This window comes from Lasioglossum baleicum, chromosome 3 (genome assembly GCF_051020765.1).
Source record: "Lasioglossum baleicum chromosome 3, iyLasBale1, whole genome shotgun sequence".
In the NCBI taxonomy this organism is placed as follows: Eukaryota; Metazoa; Arthropoda; class Insecta; order Hymenoptera; family Halictidae; genus Lasioglossum; species Lasioglossum baleicum.
The window spans coordinates 6,488,448-6,511,983 of record NC_134931.1 but is presented as its reverse complement, the minus strand read 5'-3'; the positions used below and the strand labels follow the sequence as shown (position 1 = coordinate 6,511,983).

Sequence of the window (23,536 nt, the reverse complement as noted above, 5' to 3'; positions counted from 1 at the left end):
CCCGATTTTCCTCGGGAAAGAAAAGCGGGCAGAGAAACGCGGGAAAACGCGCGAGCACGGACGATAAATTAGGCGGTTGAATAATATATAAACGTTCACGAAGTAATAAAGCGGTGTCGTTCTCGTGCTCTGCGAGCCTGCCAGTCGATTTCGCGAGAATCGATTATCGATATATCGCTCTGCGACATTCTTCTCCGCCCAGCCGACTCTCTGTTCCTCGATCCCTCTCTGTCACCAGTTTTTTCGCCCAACCCCCTGTCTCACTCCCATTCCTCCTGATGGCTTCTTGCTTTCTCTTATTTGATCTCTCTCCTCTTCCTCCAATAACGCCACGTGTAGGTGTACACACGGCGGTTGTCGTCGTGACTCGAACTTCTGCTGAAAGTTTGCAACCCTAGTTGCACGCGGGCGCGCGCGCGCGAGCACAGACCGGACGTACCATCCATGCGAATGTGTGTACCAGTCATGAGACGTTTCACGCGGCAGAAAGTACGCAAAAGTTTACTGCTGATGGAGTGGCGCATTCTTCGATTCCGGCTTTACGGTCAAACGACGAGGCGGTAACCGTCTTCCCTCCCTCTCTCCCCCTCTCCCTCTCTTTCAACCTCTTTTCGCCCTTCCTCCAGATGCAACGGCCTGCATCTTCACCTCTGATAACCAACCCTTCTCGAATACTGCTATCCCTTTCGTGCCGTCATCGGATCGTGGCGTCGCGTCGCGTGTCACAACACTGCGCTGGCGAAACACCCGAACTCGAAGTCCGTCTCGTGATAATCCAATACGCGAAACAAAGTGAAACGAATCGCGCGGCATTTCTTGTTTTTCCGTCTGTTCCTATAACTTCACCAAATTCATCCACTACCGTCGAGGAATATTTGAACGTTCTTCAATTTGTAATACAGTCAGAGACAGAAAGATAGAACACTTAATTTGTTAATTCTATTTAGTAGACAACATGAATCAATCGTACATACATCGTTTCACACTAGTTTTGGTCGTTTGGCTCAGTTGGTAAAACTAAAATGTTGTTGCTCCGCATGAATTTACCCAGAGGAATAGAACAAATGTTGGGACATGTGTTTAAAGAATAGAATGTAAGAAAAGAGTTTACCAGTTTCGTTTAATATTCAATATCTTGTAGAGCCTACTTTATTATTTATTTTTGAAATGCTGAATCGTGGAAAGGGGCCAACACTTTAGGATGTAAGATACTGTAGGGGTAAGTTTCGTAAGGGTGGAAACAGCGCCAACCGTACTTTTTTCAAATGGAATGACGCATCAACTTTACGATGCTCAGACGGATGTTATCAAACCTAACAATTTTTATCCAAGTCACTTTTTTTTATTGTGCATAGTTAAAAAGTTACAGGGGAAAATAACTTGCGGTCGCGTAAGTGTTGAAAGATATCAAGAGAAATGCATCAATCAAGAAAGCAAAGTTCATTCGCTTGTAGTAACATTTAAGAAGTCTAACAACATGAACATTTATTTCTCTCTAGTTTTACTTGTAATTTGTGTGTTATTTCGAATATCGTAAATTGATATAGTCCAAAGATTAATTAATATTACCAAGTTAACTGTTTGATAGTTGATTGAAGTTATAGAAACTCGTTGATGACACAAGTATGTTTCAATACGTTTAACAAATATATTGTGTATACACATGTATTACAACTAGTTTACGTGTTGAGCGTGTATAATGACTGAATGTAACAATGTTTGTGTTGATGCTGGTTGTTGTGGAATCAGTTAGTTAGACCATTTCTGCGATGGGCAATTAGTGCATATTAGTCCGGGATTCCTATATATCAACGGTTTAATAATAATAGTAACAGTTGTACGCGATCTGTAGATGTCCAAGAATTCCAGTTTATTGTTGTTTGAGCGTGTTTGAGCTAGCCTGAAATGCCGGCTGTTGCGAATCTCTGTAATGGATTGTAACAAATTAAATATTACGTTCTTCACGTATCAGAATTAACATATTTATTAAAGAAGTCTTGTTGGAATTTTGATTAATCATTTTGAAGGAACCCATAATTGCAATGCCATATAGCAAATTTTATTTATAATGTATTAAATTGCATATTTTATGCATTTATGACAAAACTGTGTAGATAAAATTTAAAATAGTTATGTAGAAATTGAAAATTATTAGTTGGTTTTTCATTGAGATAATCTTCTACTGAATTTAAATGAAGCATGAAATTTTGCGTAAAAAATTAAAGAAAACATAGGTTTGAATATACTTAATACTTATCGCAACATTCTCAACACATAATAATCTTGTATTAGAAAATAAGATTCAGTCAATATGACTAAACACAACTTTATTTATGACGGCAGGTCATGTTCCCAAGTACAGGTTTTATTAGATTTTAGACGTGATCAATAGCTTAGTATCTATTAAAATACCATATTATATCGTAATACTGTTCCCTAAATCGGTAATAGAAAAGCTGATATGTATTGTGAAAGTTATTGCTGAAGATATTGCGTGCTACTTATATTACCACGTTTAGTATCAGTGAATAATACGATATGATAATCGCTTATCGTGTGTGTGATAAAAATGTCGTAAAAACTAAACGCTGTATCAACCTAAATACTCTGATCGAAATGAGCCATCGCATTCTACCGTTTCGAGTCTCATCAAAATGCTAAAAGGACATCGTTCATTCAACTTGTGACAATGTAAACCTAATAAAATCGTAAAAAACAAAGAATATTCTACTTTTGTTTTTGCATCTGTTGTTTATAATCCACATATTATTATCAATACTTCAAGAGCTATAAGGGCAGGACTTTGTGAAACGTGCACAATTTTGTGAATGCTTGCTGAATCAGAAGCTTTACATACACAAATCGTAGAGAAGTGAATTTAACGTTGCACGTCGACCGGCCCCTCGTTAACTAGGGATTACACTGTGATTGCTGCTTTCTTTTTATTTGGACGTGTGCTTGCTTTTTGTTACAATATGTATACAGTATACATATACTCTGTTTTTAAAATTTTTATTTTTTTTCTAGTATTCAAAATACTAATTTTACATCTCTCTAATGAGGACAATGTTTTTGGCCCGTCTTGTCGTGAAGATATGTACATATGCGAGCGTCTTTTCAAGTTACAGTGGGTGATCGAATTACGAGTTATTTACATGCGTTGACGATTCTTCATTAAAACAAACAATTTTTCAATGAAAACCTGCCCAGACTGAAATCTCATTTCATTGTTTATTGCAAAAATACACTTAGAAACAACGTTGGTAAAATAATGTCGTCGTCGCAAAGTGGAGTATTTGCCTCGAAAAGTTGGCCAAAATACGATTTTTTAAATCTTGCGTAAGATGAAAAATTTTTGTTGTCTGAGCTATTCGAACATATGAACAACAGTGTACTAGTTTTATTTTTTTTATGGAAAAAGATGACTGCCAAAATGTGCCAATACGACTTTACATTACTTTTTGTGCTGCGATGTATGAAGCAAACGTAATGTGTGTTGCGCCGCGGTCATACTGAAAATGCCCAATCGTTACCACGATTTTTCAGACACAGTCGATAATCTGGCAAAAAAATGTTTCGTACAAAAGTTAATCCGTATTCAGTCATTCTATAAATCAAAATACAAAAATTATGAAACATTTCTTTCTTATAAAAAATTATGGTCAACTTAATCTTTAAAATGCCACTATGTACTTTTTGTTACATATTGTCGTAGCTGATGTCAAGACGAATCCAATGACTCGATATACTATGCATAAAAGTCTTAAAATAATGCTAAAATAGTTTTGGCCAACTTTTCGGGTTAAATACTCGGTGCGTCGAAACGAAAAATATATTTGCCATACTGTGGCTCTAATAATTTGATTATCCACTGTATTCGAAGTGATGGCGTTACGAGAATCAACCCGCATTTCGTAAATTCTTGGCGGCAATAGCCGTCCACCGAGAACAATTGCGTTCGAAATTATGAGATAGTCAAAGCGTTAAATGGTTACATCATAAACCCGACTTCATATCATACTTGGAAAGAGCAATTGTCCTCTGACAGTTGATAGTACGCACCGACCGCAATACGTCCGGCGACACTGTTCTGGCTCCAGAGGAAATGGTACGCGCCCGACTCGACGATTTACAGCACGGAATTACGGAAAAATTTGAAAATCGCGAGCCACAGATGGGAAAGTTATTCCATTAATCGGGCGTTTTTTTTATTAAATCCGAACGAAAAAACTTGGAGGCCGGAATGTCCACTGCGCGTAACCCGGCCCGTTGCGCGTTGCAGGTATCGGCGAGTCAACAATTCTCCGATGACGGAGATTGTTTTCCAAATAGTTTTCGATGGTGAACACAGGGCCGCACGCGGGGTACACCAGAGGAGAGGATGCCCCCGGATCCGTGTATCATGTAATCGTTAATTTTATCGATGTTGCCGTGCAATTGACAGGCTTGGTAAGCCCGCGCCAGCTTGCTAATAATTCGCTGATGTAAACCATCGGACGGCGGGGGAACGGCGACGCGGCATTCCGCCACCGTTGCCGTAGATCGTCGATTTTACATGAAGTCGCGTGCGGTGTAACCGGTGAAATATTAAACGGCGACAACGAGCCACGGATAGGGCCAAGCGCGCAAAGTACGTCTGATGTAGATCCGCCATTAGCACCGGGGAAACATTCGACGCCTGAACGACGCCTGAACGACGCCCGCGAGTAACCCGCGCACTTAGGCTAGCAACCCTGGAACACTAAACAATGCTCCGACAAACTCGCGTGATGCATTCGCCTGATAGAAAATCCGTACGAATTAATTTTTAGCAAATGGAAGTGTTTTACGCGCCAGCATCCATTCGGCTTGGCATCGATTTTTGTTACGATGAATGTCACGCGGGCATCCCGACTAGGTGCATACAAAATAATCTACTCTTTACCACTTGGATTATAATTAAAACCGGGGATAGAGGTGTTTAAAATTTACTTATGGGCTCGTCGGTATTCTAATCTCATACGGGCCCTTCCACCAGATTAAAGACGAGGTGTCTTGCAGAAAAATTAAATACAGTTGAAACGAAAATTAGAATAGAATAAAATCTTTCCTTCTAACACGGGAGGTTACCCAATCGTAACACGCCGATTATAATGGAATTTTTGTATAATACAGAACTTAAAAAAATATTTGACACGTACGTTTTTACAGTTGCCGATATTCATGTTAAGAGGGTGAAAATAGCCATCAAAGTTGAAGAATATCTTCGAAACTATTAAGCCTAGACGAAAATTTCAAAATCCAATTGGTGCGTCTTTGAATGACGAATCTTTTAGTATAAACTGATTTTTTTTAAAATGATCATTCGTGCATTGTAAAATCGCAGAGCCACGCGATCATGCTTCTACTAAATTGCATGTAGCACTCGTTGAAATATCCGCAGCTCGATGAAAATTAATAGAATAATACATAAGGGCTTAGAGGGGTGACCAGCGAAGTCATGAAATTTTATCTGATACCGTCGCGTCGCAAGGAAATTGATAGAGTCCGATTTCTTTTTTATCACACCTCGTATTACTAGCCATATCACCTGCGTCGTGAAAAAGGAAGGATCTCGTACATACCAAAGACCGTTAGAGAGATTCCACAATGCTTACGCATTATCGAGTCAGAGTGCAGCCGAAAGGGAAAATGTAAAATAGAAGAGTTTCGTTCGGAACGCAACAAAAAAACCTGGTTCGTCCTTGGTGCGCACGGTGGAGTGAATTACTTAATACTGTGTGTCGGAAGAGAATGCTTGCGCGGAAAACGGATCCGTTGTTCAAACATTTTTCAGCATTGAAATGTAATTGGACAAGAGCGACACCGGTGCGCCGCGTTATACAATTCGTAATTTTATATACGACCCCAGCCGCGCGGTGCTACTATTTTTCGTTTAATTTCCATATTAAATAAAAAGCAAATATTATCGAGTGCGCGAATGTCGAATCAAGTTTTATTCGCGTCCGTTGCAACAATAAAGAGACAAACGCTCTTTGACTGTCGCCGGGCATGATCGAGTGTTACGGAAATATTCCACGTTGCCGCGTGTAACACGCGCACACGAAGGAATCCGGTCGTTCATTTATCATGGTTTTCTCAACTAGCGTAATTCCCGGGGTCACCACGACCGGTCTCTCCTCTTTTATTCCACCGTGCCGCGTCGCGTCGTCGCGTCAGCCTGGGGTACTATGGACGAGCAACTTTTGCGCCCCCTTGTTTTATTTACACGATTACCCGATATCACGCCAATATATTTATGAATTCAATACGGCGAGGCGGCGCGTCGTGTTTCACGAACCGTCCGTGTAAAAACACAAAAGAATGGGAATAAGAGGCGGCGTTGCGTTGGCGGGATGAGAATAAAAAGGATAAAAATGGTAGGGGACGCGGTCTCCGTCGGCCGATTTTAATGGGCGGCCATAACTGCGGAGCGGTCACCGCGTAAACTTAAAAATTTTACAACGGCCTACGTTCTCGCTCACTCACTCGGACACAGTTTAGAATAGCTGGGCGTAAAAAGCGACGAGTTCTCGGTGGCGGCTGGGTCAATAATTGCACTTCCGTTAATGGTGGCCTCCTCGCATCCGTTGATCCGACCGGCGGGAAAAGTCTGGTCCGACCGCGGGCTTGATTAACGCGGTTAATTTGTTGCAATTTGACCGGACCAACGCAACGGCACCCCTGATCCAGCCCGATCACCCCCGCGCGTTCACCTCTCTCTCGCCACGAGCCTTCTAGCCGGTTCGTGTGTTAGTAAGTAATTTACGAGTTGTAATTGTAATTTTGTATTGGCCGTTGGACACCGAACACGCCTGTCATCGCGAGCCGGCTCTGAAACAACGAACGATGACACTAATCAGAAATGTAAATGTGGCCGATGGATTGTCATGCTCGGATAGACAGGTCTCCGTGCGGATTTCTGCTTTTGTAGAATGTTCACTGAGATCAGAAATAAAGGAACAATTTTATTTTTGCGTGTCGAACGATTTTTATTCGCGACAATATAGTGAAAATGACGCTAACGGTCGGTAATGTACGCGTTATCTTGTATTATACTGGGGTGTGCATGTTGTACATCCTTTTTTCGTGTCGAAATTCTGGGTGGTGACACGAATTCGTTCTATTATCTTTAATATCTTCTTTTCAGTTAGGCTTACACACGCCCTACAATTATCTATTGTATTAGGTTGTCCCAAAAGTTTCTTCCGGAATGTGTTCCTTTAATGTCGCTAAATAAATACAAACAATACGATAATGTTTATGTTAATATTTTAGTACTTCTTAATATGAATTTGCATTATGTGCATGCATCGAAAACCAACTTTTGGGACAACCTAATATTTATGTAACAATATTAAAGGATCACATTCCGAAAGAAACTTTTGGGACAACCTAATACATTACTCTACAATAATAACAATAATTTATTTCGAGTTTTACTCCGGTTAGTTATGACAATAATTTATTCCGAGCGATTTTATCATCAATTAAATAGTGAGCATTAGGGTGAGCTTGTTAGGGAGCATTGTCATCGATCGTCAATATAATATCTACGTGAATTGAAAAGGAAACAAAAGTAGTGGTGTAGAAATAGTATTAAAAGCTATAAACGCGATCGCACGTAACTAACGTCTACGAGCGAAAGCTTATTAAGGACGATCCGGGAGATAATTTATCAAAAGCAGACACGTCGTACAGAATTTAATTTGCAGCCCTAACAGTAGCCAATTTTCGCGAACCTAAATTCATGTCAGACATCGCGGGTAGCATCGAGTGCCGTCGAAAAAGATTCCTTCTCCTCTGCCGAGTTTCAGGCTTAAATAGTTATTATCTCTTTATTAGCAGCGCTGGTCTCTACTTTAACAGGAGAACGGTAGGGTAGAACGAACAATGTGAAGAAAGGTTTGTTTAACCTCTTAACTGTTTGTGTCGGGTATACTCGTCATGAAAATATAGCATTTTTCGTCTAGTGACAAAAGTATATTTTAAAAAGATTCCCATGTGCTTTTGAATAAAATTTAAAAGAATCTGCGAAGTAGTGTGAACAAAAGCAGAAAAATAATTAAGCATATGAGTCACGTTCTTAAGCTGAAGCAAAACAGTTAACAGGTTAATAACAGCATCTCGTCGGCAAATATCACGTAATTCAGACGGGGGTCGTAATAAATATTTCACGGTGCTGGAAAAGCTGTGGTATAATCCTGTTCCAGTTCGGTCGAATAAATTGAGGAAAGGCACAAGGATACGCGTGCGTCGATGTGAGAGGTTTCTTGAGTATTCCTGGACCGACACATTGGCGAATCCACGGTCGGATCTCTAATTGCGAAACATTAATCCCTGCATTCCAATTCCTTAGCCCGAGACCTCGGTGCCGAGAGAGAGAGAGAGAGAGAGGGGGGGGGGGAGAGAGGCAGAGAAAGAGAGAGAGAGTAGGCAAGCGGTGTCCTTTGGGAATCTCTTCCCGAGACTCGAGTTTCGACACGTACATGTACCCTAGGATCTATGTATGCGAGTGCGGAATAAGATAGAAGTTAGCTGAGCGACAGAGACAGCGGAATGGCAGAATCTTCTCACGTAGCACGAAAGGGAAAGGGACAGGAAGGGTTGCCAGGTGGAAAAGAGGGTCGGTGGGGACCGGTGAAGACGATCGTAAGAAGAGCCGGATCTCGCTGTGATCTTCGGCATTCCACTACCAGAGAATTAACTATCAAAACGTGCCCCCGACCTGTACTTTTATCTCGAGCGTTAAATATCTCGCCGTTTCGTTATTAATAACGGAGCCGACGGCGTAATAAAAGTATACGTGCATTATCTCAAAGCGGAATTTCACGGAATCGTTTTTATAATAAATCCGCACGGCGTAATCTCTCTTGCATTTAATATTGCACCTACTGAAACAAACACTTGCTCGCATAGCCTGAACGATACACAGTAGCGAATCCCTAGCGAATTATTACCTCTCGTAGCGTTTCCCTTTTGTGTTCGTATACACCATCTTCTCGCTATTTCTTCCCTTTGTTTTGTATCGAGCACCCTTCGCTAACCTTTCTTCATCTCCATTGAGAGGTTGGTCACTTTGGCTGCTTGAAAATATTAGCTGACTGGAATGTTTTTATGAGGAAATGAATAACTGTATCGAAAACATTCCACCGGAGCTTTGCAACATCTTACGGGATAAGAATTCTGATTTTTGTCAGAGAACAAACGTTTTATGTAAATGTTCAAGTTTGAAATTATTGGGTTGGCAAGAAAGTAATTTTGGTATTTTTAGGTGAAATAAAAATTTCTTTAGGCAATGAACTTTAATCGATCAAATATTTTCTGATAGCTTAATAAAGTTATTGGCTATTTTCTATATAAAGCTGCGACAGCTACATAATGAATAACAAAATTGGGTTTCATTTCACCTTCAAATACCGAAATTACTTTCTTGCCAACCCAATAATTGGTTAAAAAGTGTGAGAATCATGTACGCAGGTTGACCTGTCCACCGAGTGAACATAATTCGTATTGAATTAATGGTAAGGGTTAAAATTATTCATTAGAAATTGATGTTCATTTAATGCTCATTTAGTGCATTTTTCGTTTAATCCCTCAGATTTCAAATGCCAGCTGTAATCATCGACCATTATTAGAATTGTGTTCTGAGATGTAAGATCTTAACGATGACACAGCCGTTTTATAGAAGTAGCACCCAGGAAATTCAATAACGATTTGCGAATATCAATTTCAGCAAACATGCAGCTTAAGTGTTCACTCACTGGGCAGGTCACCCTACAACACCGTAATCAGAGAGGTTCGGTAACGCAGCCAAACTACATACAAAGCAAATGAGAAGGAAATGCTCCAGTGGAAAAGCTTCGATTCGGTGTTCCATTTACTAGAAAAGATTCATGAACGATAAAAATTGTCTTTAGATGGCTGGGGAGTTTTACTTCCTAGAGATAATCTGTGAAGCTGGTCGAATGATAACGTGTCTCACAGCTGTTTATTCTTTTCTGCTTTCCGAACCAGTTCTGACTCGCAATCGCCCTTTTGGATGTAAGGGACCATGCTTAGCGTGTAACTCAAAACCCCGTGCGTGAGCTTAAGGACCGACCCGGACGAAGACAGCCGCTTAATCCGTTTAATCCGGCTTACCAGAATACGACTGGTTATCGTGAATCCCTGCATCGCATTACTTATACCGCTATCCCGGGGCCGTTTCAAAATTCGCTACCAACCGTGTACTTCCGGTCGCCCCTGCGGAAGGAGAAGCGTCGGTACAAGGTAACACGATTCCATGTTCTTTTATCGATCAACCACCATCTCACCTTATATAGCTACACACGCACCATAGAATAGCGAGTCACCCCCCTAACCCCCCTTCGACTCACCCCTCGACGATATGCAATCCTGAAATTTGTATCCAGTTGACGCATGACAAATGACCCTAATTCGAACAGATAGCAGCTGTTCACTGACTTATCGGCGTATAGAATAATCCTACGATTAAGGGCCCAGATTGCACAAAGGGATGAATTTGTACTGGTGCTACCTGGTTGCAAATGGGTATGTAAGATACCCATGAGATACTCGAGTAGACTGTTGAGAATTTCGATTCGGAATGCGATCTTCCTCGAGTTAGATGTTATAACTAGGATTTACGCGCGAGCAGACTTTCGAAAATATAGGATTTCGAGTACTGATACATCCGAAAAACCGATTAAACTGGATTTACAAAAAACAACAACATTTCATTCAAATGGTGAAGAAATATTTATATTTATGTCACAATTTTTGTAAAAGTGCGAAATAAAATATATTTAATAAATAAATAAAGAAGAAACGAAAATCTACACAATTTTTCATCGTAGCTAATATTTATGGGATATCTAAAACAACAAAGGCCGAGCGACATTTTTTACAGAGGGAAAAGTTGTTCGAAATATTGAGCTGTACAACATATTTCAATGTAAATATTGTTGTTTAATAAAAAACGGGTCTAATGCCATGGGTAAAACGTTGTCTTCATTGACCGCATCTTCGACCAGTTCTGCAACGTCATCTAGCCAGGAGGGGCGAAGCGATTGGATCGGTCGTGGACCGGAGATCCGCAGGTTCGGGTGTCGCGAAGCTTAGAGCCTGCAAGTCCGTAAGATAGGCATTAGCATGCATAGGTTGACCCGACGCATTTAGCAAACTCATCCCAACCCCTGACAAACCCCTTCCAGGTCTTTTCGGTCTCCTGGCCTGCTCCTAGAACCGGCCTGACTCCTCGGCACTCCAGTTCGGGGTGAGTTCAGCCGAGTGAGGAACGTAAACTGAGGGATGAGTAGTGGCGCGCGCCTCCATTCGCTACGCGGAACACCAGCTAGACTTTCTTCGCTTTTTACCCTCGTCCGATGTGTCCGCTTACTCGCTCAAGTATGCATAAATTTCACGCTCGTACACGTACCAGCGACGCCTGTTTCTCTTCTCCCCATTCACGCTGAAATACTCCCCTTCACTGCTTATTAATCAGCCGGATATACTAACCAATGGGAATGCAATTTCTCTAATTTTAAGACCAACCGTCCGTAGACGAGAACTTGCTGTGATAAAACGAGCCACCTGAATAAATTCTCAAGGTAGAATATTTTCCATCGCAGTTGACCTTGAAAAATCTTAAATAATACGTACGCGTCTTAAAACGCCTTAACAGATAGTACATAGAAAAGTATATTATTCTAATTTAAAAAACGGAGTTGACCTTCATACGTCCTCTAAGCGACTACCTACAAAAAGAGCTATTAATATGAAATAGAATATTATGTATCAATAGAGCAACCGAGTTATTCAGGTGGCCTGTTAGAGGTTCCTCACTCTGTATAATTCTTTGTAAATATCGTTTTGAGAATAAAATCGAAAATTGTATATTCTATTAGTGCCATCATGCGGAAATACTCTGCCAAAGTTCTATTTCGAAATTCGTAAAATTGCTGGATTTACAGCTCAGAAAGTTTGACACTTTGCGGCATAACGAACTGCGGCTCTCAGGCGTACAACTAAAAACGTAGCATTTGTTTTTCGAATAGAAAATGTTCAAACACCTGAGTGTAACCAACGTTTTTCTACATTCAGAAACTGTTTACAACAATATAGACTAGTTGACTGCGTGCAGTGATATTGCAGAATAATAGCAGAGAATTGAAACTTTAAAAACGTTTTTTTTTAACCATGAGTTTCAAAGTCGGTACCAGAAATATCTAATACACTACTGAAACAAGCTAAATAAAATTTTGCATTTTTTTTTCATGAAGGAAGAGTGAAAATCATATTTTTTAAGAGAAAAGATAAAAGTACATTAAAAATCATGTCGGCAGTTAATGGGCAATGAGAGCTTTGAAGAGTTACATGAAATTTAGAGGTTGAATTCGTAAGGGTTAAAATGGCTGTACATGTTTTAGACACTTTGAGAGATTCTGATCGGAATCTCACATTAATGTCTATGCGATCTCTAAAAATTGTTCCATGGTACTTTCCAGAGATGGGCAAAAATGTATCTAAAATTTTCAAATAAAAGATAAATGAAAGTTATCTTTTATTTGTAGTTATTTTCCTGAAATACATATTCGACACAGTGTATCTGTAAGATACTCTCCAAAAAATTTCATTTGACATCTGTAGGTTATCTGAGCTCGAAGTAACTGCGTATGCGTATTCAACGCCTCTAGCGGCGAGAAGTTATTCAAGAGGCACTATCCGTAAGATACAGCGTGAGAATTTTCAGTGTATCTTTCACAGTTATTTGAGAGTCGAAGCAGCGCCACCGTGTATCTTGCGGTTGTATCCGTCAGATTTTGGCTATTGGAAATGTATCTGTGAGATTTCAATGGGACGATTTCATCTTAACCTTCAGATGTATTTGAAGCTCGACGTAGCAAGATACTTTATTCAATTTTTTTATTCGTGACGAGTATTTCTCAGAGATGAAATCACATGTATCTTTAATCGTAATTTGTATTTGATTTCAAATACATCTTGATGCGACGTTGCCAAATCGTAACACTAAATGTACAAATGATCGGTTTAAAAACTGTGGAGCTCATAGAACAAGGGGAGCTTGTAGGCTCCTAAAATTTCTTATTTTTGAAGGTTAAACGTTACCACGGTTATGTACGAAATATTGTAAAAGTTGTGAAGTATTGTCAATATTTAATTTTGTACCTCACACCATATAGATGCATTTAACTAAATACATACAAGTCATAAGTAAGGGAAGGAATTGGTAAAAGAAAGAAATAATATGTTATTAATAAAGTAATTCAGTTTATATTTGTCAGTAATTTTTAAAACAATTTTTGCTCGTTAAATAACACGATAATTGTAGATTCTATTATAATTTTTGCAGGGTGTATAAATTATCTCTATTTATTTTTATTAATAATTTTTATTCGTTTGAATACATAAATTTTACATTTGTGCATAAATTTATACAATTTATACTAAATTATTAATAATTTAATAAATAACGCAAGGAGTTGTTAAAAGAAAGGAATAATATGTTATTAATGATATGTTTTTATTATAATTTGTGCAGGGTGTATAAATCATTTCTACTTATTTGTGTTAATAATTTGAAACTGTTTTGTTTTTTTCCATGGTCCTCCGCTAATGTAAGTCACATCTGTATGGAAATACTATTTTCTTTCTGATGAACTGATGTTTTGGATATCTTCGCTGCATCTAAAAATTAGAATTTCTTGGTGAAAAGCATTGTCCAATAAACGGGAAGATTTTTAGCATGAATATATTAGGTTGGAGGGAAAGCTATGTCGTATTTTAAATAAACAGGTAATTTTGCTTGTAAATCAAAACACATGTTAACTAGCGAGTCATGGGAAAACAGGAATTGACAGGTTATCTGAGAAATGACAACATATTGTAACAAATAATGAAAATTATATAATTGAATAATATTAAACATGTATTTTTATAAATTGAATCAAATGTTTTCTTTAACGCTAAACCTACCGAGCCTCAAAAGTAACTGGTACACACATGTTCCCTTATAAAAATGATAAGATTGATTTTATTTAGACTTTGTATGGCTCCTATTGTAAAATGTGCACTACTACAGATATCTATACAATTGTTTCTTATGAAATCAGTATTATTAACTTTCTAATTGTAAAATAAAAAATCTGGAACTGGTCATCTTGACCGCTGTTGGTAGGATTAGTGTTAAAGTTAAAATACGCTAGAATTTTCTCTCCAACCTAATAATATTTTTTAATTTTCCTTTTGTCAGTAATGTTTCAATGTCTGAGAAAATAAATATAAAATAAAAACTTACCTGAAATGACAGTGACAAGTTTCACCAACACAATACCAAGTCATCGGAAATCAGGAATTGACAGGTTAACTGAAAATGTCAACATATTGTTACAAATAATGGAAATTATATATCATATCAATAAAATAAAAACTTACCTGTGACAGTGACAAATTTCACCAACACAATCGCGTGACAGGTGGCTGAAGTTACCGAATCACTTACACACGCTTTTTATTAATTGGAATACTCTATTACAAACACGTGCACAAGCATGTGCTAAACTAACTTCACTACACGTAAACTGACGTAAACCCACGGCGATGCAACGCGACGGGCGCTCACCTGTCGCGTAAGCTTATTTGTACGGTCCCCGATATATACATAAATTAATATATTGTTATAAATATATATATATATATATAAGTATGTACAAAATAAAAAAATATAAATATTTATATATATTTTTTTAATAAAAATTTATTTGTTTAAACAATTGCTTAAATAATAAACAGTTATTTGTTTAAACATCTGTTTAAATAATAAAATGTATTTGTTTAAACAATCGTCCAAATAATGAAAATCTATTTGTTTAAACATGTGTTTAAATAATAAAAATTTGTTTGATCAAACAATCGTTTAAATAATACAAATGTACTTGTTTAAACAATCGTCCAAATAATGAAACTCTATTTGTTTAAACATGTGTTTAAATAATAAAAATTTGTTTGATTAAACAATCGTTTAAATAATACAAATGTACTTGTTTAAACAATCGTCCAAATAATGAAACTCTATTTGTTTAAACATGTGTTTAAATAATAAAAATTGTTTGTTTAACCAATCGTTTAAATAATACAAATGTATTTGTTTAAACAATTGTTATAGTCCTTATTAGAGTATCCGAATATGGAATAATAATGAAAGTCACTGTAAATGTAAATACGTTCCTCGTATTACATTACATATGTATTACGACGTGGCAACGTCGCATCAAGATCTCAGTGTATTTGAAATCAAATAAAGATACCAAATAAAGATACATGTGATTTTCATCTCTTCCAGTTACTCGTCACAAATACAAGCGTCAAATAAATCGTCTGGCTAAATCCAGCTTCAAATAACGAATACAAGATGACGGATAAATCTCGCGCGACATCTGGGGATTCAAATAATCCATATGATTACGAATCTATTTCTTCAAATAAAATCTGACGGATAACTCTGCAAGCAAGTTAACGACAGATACAACCGTAAGATACATCGTGGCGCTGTATTCGACTCTCAAATACAAGTCGAAGATAACCAGAAAATCGTCGGAGAGACAGATGAATAAACTCTTCAAACCGCAGCGCTCGACAGATGAAGTTACAGATACATTGTGGCGCTGCAATCGACTTCGAATACAAGGCGAAAGATACAGGTTATTTGTATCTAGAACGTATTTGAATAATTTTGTATTTAGATACTGCCCATCTCTGGTACTTTCAATAATTTTATGTTACACACAGGTTATAAAATCATGATTCTTTCACGTTTAAAATGGTGGCCAAAGGTCTTGGAAGTCCACCTGACCACGCAAAATTCCTTAGTTAGAAAAGTATGGTCTCAAGATTTTCCTGATACTTGTAATGGCTTTAACAAGCGCAGGTTCGAGGACCACCTGCTCGGGTAAGCCCGAAAGCGTCAACTCGAGGTCGTAGTAGTTGCAGATTGTTAGTAACAGTTTCAATATGTTCGAAACTATTTGTATCGGATCTCGTGGGCCCTGAACTTTTTGTATCGTAATTATTATACATTATATACATACGTACATATGTACTTCAGTGCCGCGTTGCTCTCGTGAATAATAAAATCCAATCTCTTAAATCCCGGCTATGATGTGATTCGGCCAACTTTTTAACTGGCTTTCGTTACGTAGATCATCCGTAGCATCTAAACAAATTCTATAAGACAGTAATCTCTATAAGACTGTACTGATCTATATGCCTTACCTAAACAATAATCTTGTACAATGATGCTGAACATACACATACTTGGCGAAATTTTGAAAAACTCAAAATATTCGGTTGCTTTGACCCTTTAAATAGAATTAAAAAATTTGACCTTGAAAGTCGAGGTCAAGGACAATTTTGCGGCAACCTTTTTGTACACATTTTCGCCGATCCGAAGATGTAGAATACGCCTATGGCAGTCAAGGCCAAACATTTCTTTACACCCTGTATGTGAACTTTAAGGTCAAAAGTTAGATTTTCCAAAAACATTAAATAGAAAATTTTATACAAACCTGTGCTAATAGTTTTGTTCCGCACTATGTATGCAAGCGTTATTGAAGATCCTTCAAGATTCCCATTGCTAGATCACGGCAAGAAACGTAAACCTTCACCATTGCCTCGCTGAAATCTAATACGCCGGGAAAAAAGTCTCGCGCGTTCTTCCCTGATCAGTTTGAGGGCCGTGTGCGCGCGGCCCAGCCGGTAATGAAACAAAATTCAAATAAATCGTGGTTCAGGATCGTATTTCAGCGTCCGAGCGAGCTGAACGACAGAGGAAATAAAACAGAAGGCGGCGCAGACGTGTGGTTGCGATAAATCAGCACCGTCGCCGATAAATCACGAAATTTCTTTTCCCCTTGTTTGCCGGGGACCGACGTGTATCCCCGCCGGATGTCATCTGGCGAGTTATTCGCGACATCGATCGTGAATATTCGAGTACCGGGGAACCGGGTAGCTCATCGGGTAACCGGGAAATGCAGTCGGGCAACATGTGCGAGATAATCCGAAACTGTTCCCGACGGTGCCGTCTTAACCTAATTTCACCGGCGCGCCGCGGCGTCTATCCTTACGTCGGCCCGGTTATTCACCATTTCGGTTCTGCTCAGCCCCCGTAACATCCTTTCCCCATTCTCTGTGTTTCCCGGGCACTTAAGAACATCGGCCCCGCGCAGGCTAGCTTGCGTACCTCCGAGTCGCGTGCGGTTTTATCTCGCGGTTTCCGTCGACGCTTCGACGCTTAACAGCCGCGTTATGAATCTTGGGCGGTTAACCGCTCGTTAGCCCACCGTGTACGCGTGCATTCTTTCATTTACTGCCCCCTTCCCACCCCCCGGTTCACCGACCGAATCCTGCCGCTAATAAATGAAGACTGATAACGACGCTGTTTGAAATCTCAGTAACGGCTCTAATGCACGTTTATGGCCGGTACTTGATTCCACTGGATTCAACGAACACTCCGCCGCGCCGGTGTATGATTTGTGCAGGATCCATCGTGTAAAACTTTCGGGATCGCGAACGATAACTGCAATCTGTAGCCGACTTCCTCAAAGCTCCGACGTGTTAGACATCGTTCTCGTTTTATAATGGTATTATTCGTTTAAGGTTCTACAGTTAACCAGGCGCGGTCTAACAGTTATCTTCGATTTCCTAATTCCGAGGCTAAATGTTCTGGGGATGATAGTGAACATTGATCCTTCTCTAGTTTTTGGGTACTAGAAAGTGTTCGATTTCTCTCTGGTTGTGTTGGATTCGATATAGAATGGCTCACATTAACCTTTAAACACGTTATACAATGGAAAATCTTTTTTAAAATTGAACCAAATAATTCGAGTTTTCTCAAGGAGTCAGATATTTTTTAAGAATTGCAATTTGCTGGTTTTATTGTTTCATCGGTTTTGAAATAATTACTGATCAGTTGCGTACCATTCCTAAAAATATATTGATTATGCATTAATCAGATATCAATATCAAAACGATTATAAACTGCCTTTATTATAATAATGTCATGACAATTCAACCGTATAATTGCTATATCCATCATTCATCAGACCGAAATACTATTGTACGGGCAGAATAATTTAGATTATCCATTTATTATTTTTAATTCACTTGTATAGAATGTGTTTTAGAGGAAAGTGTCGTTTGCTTCGTGGATTATTATGTGTTATTGTATGGAAAATATTCACCAATTCAACATTATACATTCTTAGTGTCTCTTTCCTATATTTGAAGCGAACTAAATTGACTTACGAAAATTGGTACACTCTTTATTAACAATTACAACGTTAAGGAAAATCAGAGGGTGCCATTGGGATAATATTCCTGTTAGCACACGGGGTAATCATCTATTATAAATTCTCTGAACGCTCGAAATCCACGTTCGACTCAGCTCGGAATACGCTAACGTTAACAGACACCTTGTTTCGAAAGGGTTAGAGTATCGTCAAAGGACTTCCCTATCTTCGCTCGCCTTTTCCACTAAAACCGTGCTTCAACAGACCTTTCACCACTCTAATTTCCACTGTTTGAACTTCAAACTTGTTCAGTTAGTCTAGGTCCCCTTTGCTTTGCTTTAACTATTTGACTCTCTTTCTTGCGCAGAGTAGTAGCTTCGACTTTGCGCTCTTCCCTTTCCCTTCGATTCCGCGTCGTCGAGCAGGGAGCACGTCAATATCCACAGGTCCAGGCGAATTTAACCCTTTCGATACTAACCAGGACTGTACTCGTCTACCATTGAAAGCTCCCGCTGTACTAATGGCGACTTAAATCACCCGTTAACGAATTGTCTCATAACTTTGGTGGAACTGAGTACATAGGTAGATAATAGTTGGCGAATTAAATATTTCAAATGCTATTTAATATTTTCGATTTTATTCGTCTCAAAAGAACAGTATTCTAAATGGGATATATGAAATTGGAATCGATTAACACATTTTTTTTAATATCATTCTTTTTCGCATATCGTTAGCTAGTAATAAAATTATCGTTCATCAAAACCAGATCCTACATACATACATACAGGGTGAGTCATCTAACGTTTGTACCTCATATATCTTCGTAGTTTTCAAAGATACATTAAATGTCTTGAGGACAAAGTTGAATGTTAAAATGAGGCTCACACGATACCAAAAAATTGTCTTGAATAGCTGAAAGCGACCTCGAATAATGACATGGACTATCATTGTAGGTGTTTAAAAAAGGGTGGTTCCATTTTAAAAGATGAAGGTGACCTTGACGTTTCTCAAAGAAATTACATCAAAACGACCATTTTTTGGTATCGCGCGCGCGAGCCCCATTTTACCATTCAACTTTATCCTGGAGACATTTAATGTATCTTTGAAAACAACAAAGATATTTGAGGTACAAGCGTTAGGTGGCTCACCCTGTAGAATTTCACCAATAAAATATTTTTATTCTGGTCATCTAAACCACAAAATAAAATATTTTTATCTCAAGAATCTGGTTCACAATCAGACTTAAAATCAGGTGAAGGATTTCGGATAATGGTCATTGGTGGATGGTTAACTGAGTTTCGGGGTCAATAAAATTTTTCGGTTATGAACAAGGGGATTAAACCAGAAGATCCGCTTGGTCTTCTAGCGGGGCTGGGTGGGTTAATGAACAGGCGGGCTAAAAAGATCGGCGGCGGAGGCGCGCGGTTAATTCCCAACAATACAAAGTTCCAGGTTTTGGTAGGGCCGCGTCGCGCGTGATATAAGGAATGAGACGTTATTAGGCAGTTATGGGTCCCAATAGGTGCATAGATGCGTGTTCCTGCGAGTTGGGACGTGCGGCTGGTGTTCTTACGGCTGTGTACGTGCCGGTGAGCAAGCGGAACTAAGCTACTATGCTAATAACGGCACACAGCTCCGAGTGGACCTCGTACACAGAATCGCACTTGCATTACGAACTCGAAGGCTGAATAATTTTCCTATTAACGTTTTCAAGCCGATTCACGACCCCTCTGCCAACCCCACCTGCTTCAACGATTCACGGCGATCTCATTGCACAATTGAACGAAGAAGACGCCTGAAAGCTGTTACCGCGAGAACAAAGGAATCTCGGCCCGGGATTCTAATGGTAAAGTTCCGTAGGAAAAAGCTCGCGGAGAAGCAGTCCCGGGACCGTCTGCTATTTTTTTGTTATCCTACCCCTCTCTTTTATTTTTATTTTCGAGAAAACGGGAACACCGAGAAAGTTAACCGAATTGCATATTTCAAGTTTAAGGAGTAATTATGCGTGCAGCTGATTAAATAATCCGCCTCGCGGAAAGGAAAGTTGCCCGCGAGGAACTGGGTCCCGGAGCTCCCACGGGTGTTTTTTGAACTTGTCGCGCCCTTTCGAGTGCGACCCGCCCTTACCCGCTCCCCGTTTCGTCCCTGGAGTTTCAACCGAGGGGACGGAAAACTTTCGAAAATAATCTGTTCGATCGCTCCTCTGCTCTACTGTTCTAAATCGTGGTCGTGTCACGAAGGAGAAACGGGTTTTATTAGTCGGACAGGATTATAGCCTTCGGAATGGCGAATTTTCATGAAATACATATGTATGTATGCACGTGCACGTGAGTTGGGAACACCGGTCATCTATGATAAAGTCGGAATTCGTGTCTTGCGAGGAAATTACCAGTGATATTTTTATTTCAGGCTAATAATACAGGATATTATTACGTCCTTTTTAGTTTCTTGACACGAATAATGGTAATCTTGTGCAAGATAGATTTCAAACTTTAGTCAAATTCTTCGTTAGAATATTATTAACGAAGTTTATGATTTTTGTGGAAAGTATTTTAGTTATAGGAGAAATACCAGCAAGTGGTGAACAAAATATCACATCAAAACTTTCCTTTTACATAAATAGTGTGAAACTGTACACCTAGGTAAATATAAATGGAAGTAAATGTTTCCATTGAACATTTATTTACCTTGTTACCAATATTTTTTCTCGAAACTATTTATTACGCGTACTGTTATGGTACACTATTACACTGTACTATTATTTAATTTTTGAAGCTGTTTACCATAAGCAATTGTACTATAACTGTGTTCCACAAACAACTAAATGACTGAAAACAATCGTCGAAGAATGAAATGACAAGATAGACTATAGAAAAGCTCTCGTTCACGGCACGATGCCCGAATAGCGCAGCAATTAACGCTTCAGAGAAAGTTTTGAAAATCCCGTAATTACACTAGCCTGCTCCATTGAACCAAGTTAACCGGAATCCGTTAACCAAATAATAATCGACTGCGAATTTGTAATAATTGGCGAACCGGGACGTTTCATTGATTCATATTACCCCGTTCAAAGGACAAAACTGGTCAGATCGAAAAACCGATTGTCCAGTTTAACGGTCCCGAAACCGTTGGACCTGACGCCGGGAATTTTGTTTCCATTCGCTGTTTGCCAATAAAAGTCACCGTCACAGATAGAAGTGGTTAGCCGTTAATCCAGTCTCGGCAAGATGATGGATCGACGCCGGTGATGAATGCGAGCGAGCGAGCAAGCGAGCGAACGAGGGTTCGATCAACGGAAACGTTCACGATCGGAAATTGTCACTTCCGGCCGACTAATGCTCTTCCGTCGAAGATAACGCGGCTCGTTGCGCGATTCACGGGAACGATCAACTTCCCTCGCGACTTTTCGCGATCGTCCTGTCGTGCAAACTGGCTTGCTAATAATTCCGCTCAGCGCACAGTGGGCCACAATCGCAAAAAGCTGGACAAAATTCATGTCTCTATAATCATTTTTCTTTTTGTTCATGCAATTTGAATCTCAAGGAGAAGATTATTTTGCACTACTGAACAGATGTTTCAACACTTTCTTAAATCTTTAACCCACAGTCATTCACAGCCTCTGTAATCATACATTAATAATTACAAACTGAACGGTATTAGTGTTTTTTGAGTCGTAGAATCCAATTCTGGTATTACTTATTTGCTAGAATGAGAAAATGTCTTTATAAAACTACCCTTCTAGGGAGGGTTTAAATCGAAACATTTCAATACGATTTCAAATGTGATTTTAATGGAAGTTACGATTTATAATGATTCTTAGTTGGGCGCGTTTAAACGAATTTACTTTCCCAAAAATATTTTTGATTAAAAAATGTCTAAATCACGAAGGAAATGTCTGAATACGTAATTTAAGCATTCGCCATTTGGACAAATTTGGCACGCATCATTTTCCCACTGGGTGTCACAATTTAGGAGGGTAAGACAGAATCGAAAGTTGAAAAATAAAAACTACCCTACGTGACAGTCGGTTCCTCGCGTATCGCGCTGGTTTCTTCAGCTACACTCGTAACCTCTCGCCGCATTAAATATTCACCGACCAAGCAGATTTCCGTGGTGTCGAGTCTGCTCCTCGAGGTCCGGTATATTTGCACTGGGTTACAGTCACTGCAAATTAGAGGATTCTGTCGGTCGGAACGTTTTAATTTCCGTTCAAGAAGCCTGTCCATAAATAATCGCCACCTTATCTCTCTCGTGAAAGACGCTTTGCGTTCACCCTCGTGCTTCGTCGTCCTTCTTTCTCTTTTCCCCTTTCCCATCCCTTTTCTATTTCGCTTCGGATTACGTCTTTTATTTCCGAGACTTGAAGAACACTCGACTCATCAGCAAACACCGCGTGAACTTTCTTTCCGTCGTTTGCTCGACCAATTCACGTTATTCTTCCAGATTTTCTTGAATCAATACTGCACGCTCAACCGGGTGAAAGTAATAGAAAAAAAAGAAATGATCGTTGTATGTACATGTAGATTCGAACGTTCCTTTTCGTTTTCTCTTTTTCCGTTTTTTTTTTGTTGTTGTTTCAGTCGGTTGGAAACACTAAAGGAGAGAACACGCTTCTTCAGGATTTGTAAACAGTTAGAAGAGCAAACGTTTTTCCCGCAGGTTCAGTAAATTGTTTCTCGCCTTTGACGTCGCGACGTGGCGCTCGCGAAAGCTACGCTCGCGAAAAGAAACACCACCGCGAAGGGGATTTACTAACGGGTATGCATAAGCGGGTGAGTCGGACTTCGTCGTAATTAAGGCAATTACCAGACTCTCGACCGTTGAAGGCGACCGTGGGCTTAAGTACTTTCTCCTATACACTACCTACATGCCTTACAATGTCGCAATTATGCGAACCCGGCGTGTAAACCGCCACTATTAAAACGTCGGCAGTTAGTTTGACGCGGCTGTCTGCGTTCCCGTGTTCTCGCCATCTTGAATCATCCGTGATGTCATCTCAGTGATCTCGGATAAGGTGGGATCCATGTTTACCAAGGTTGAAATAATACTACAGTCAGGGACAAAAACTAGGACACCCTATTAATTTCTTAATTTTTATTTCGTAGATAACATAAATGGAATTACTTGTACATACAATATGATCCTTTTATGATGTTTTTGATAAAAAGGTTTAACACTTTAAAGGCATCAATTATTTTGGCGGCAATTTA

General features: G+C 39.3%; 1 protein-coding gene and 1 long non-coding RNA gene across 4 annotated transcripts in view; one reads left to right on the top strand and one right to left on the bottom strand.

Moving 5' to 3' along the window:
- The window catches only part of Scgdelta (sarcoglycan delta), a 287,276-nt gene that overhangs the window by 72,449 nt on the left and 191,291 nt on the right, over positions 1–23,536 (top strand). The window contains exon 2 of one of the 3 annotated variants that reach the window (XM_076420932.1): positions 10,036–10,290. The exons of the other annotated variants lie outside the window; for them this stretch is intronic. The gene's annotated coding sequence lies outside the window, so the exon portion shown is untranslated. The remainder of the gene's footprint in view (positions 1–10,035; positions 10,291–23,536) is intronic. 3 annotated transcript variants of the gene reach the window in all.
- LOC143207458 (uncharacterized) lies at positions 13,546–14,703 on the bottom strand. The gene is made up of 3 exons (XR_013008674.1): positions 14,476–14,703; positions 14,339–14,407; positions 13,546–13,728 (listed from the first exon to the last, which is right to left on the bottom strand). It is a non-coding gene; the product is annotated as an uncharacterized LOC143207458 (long non-coding RNA).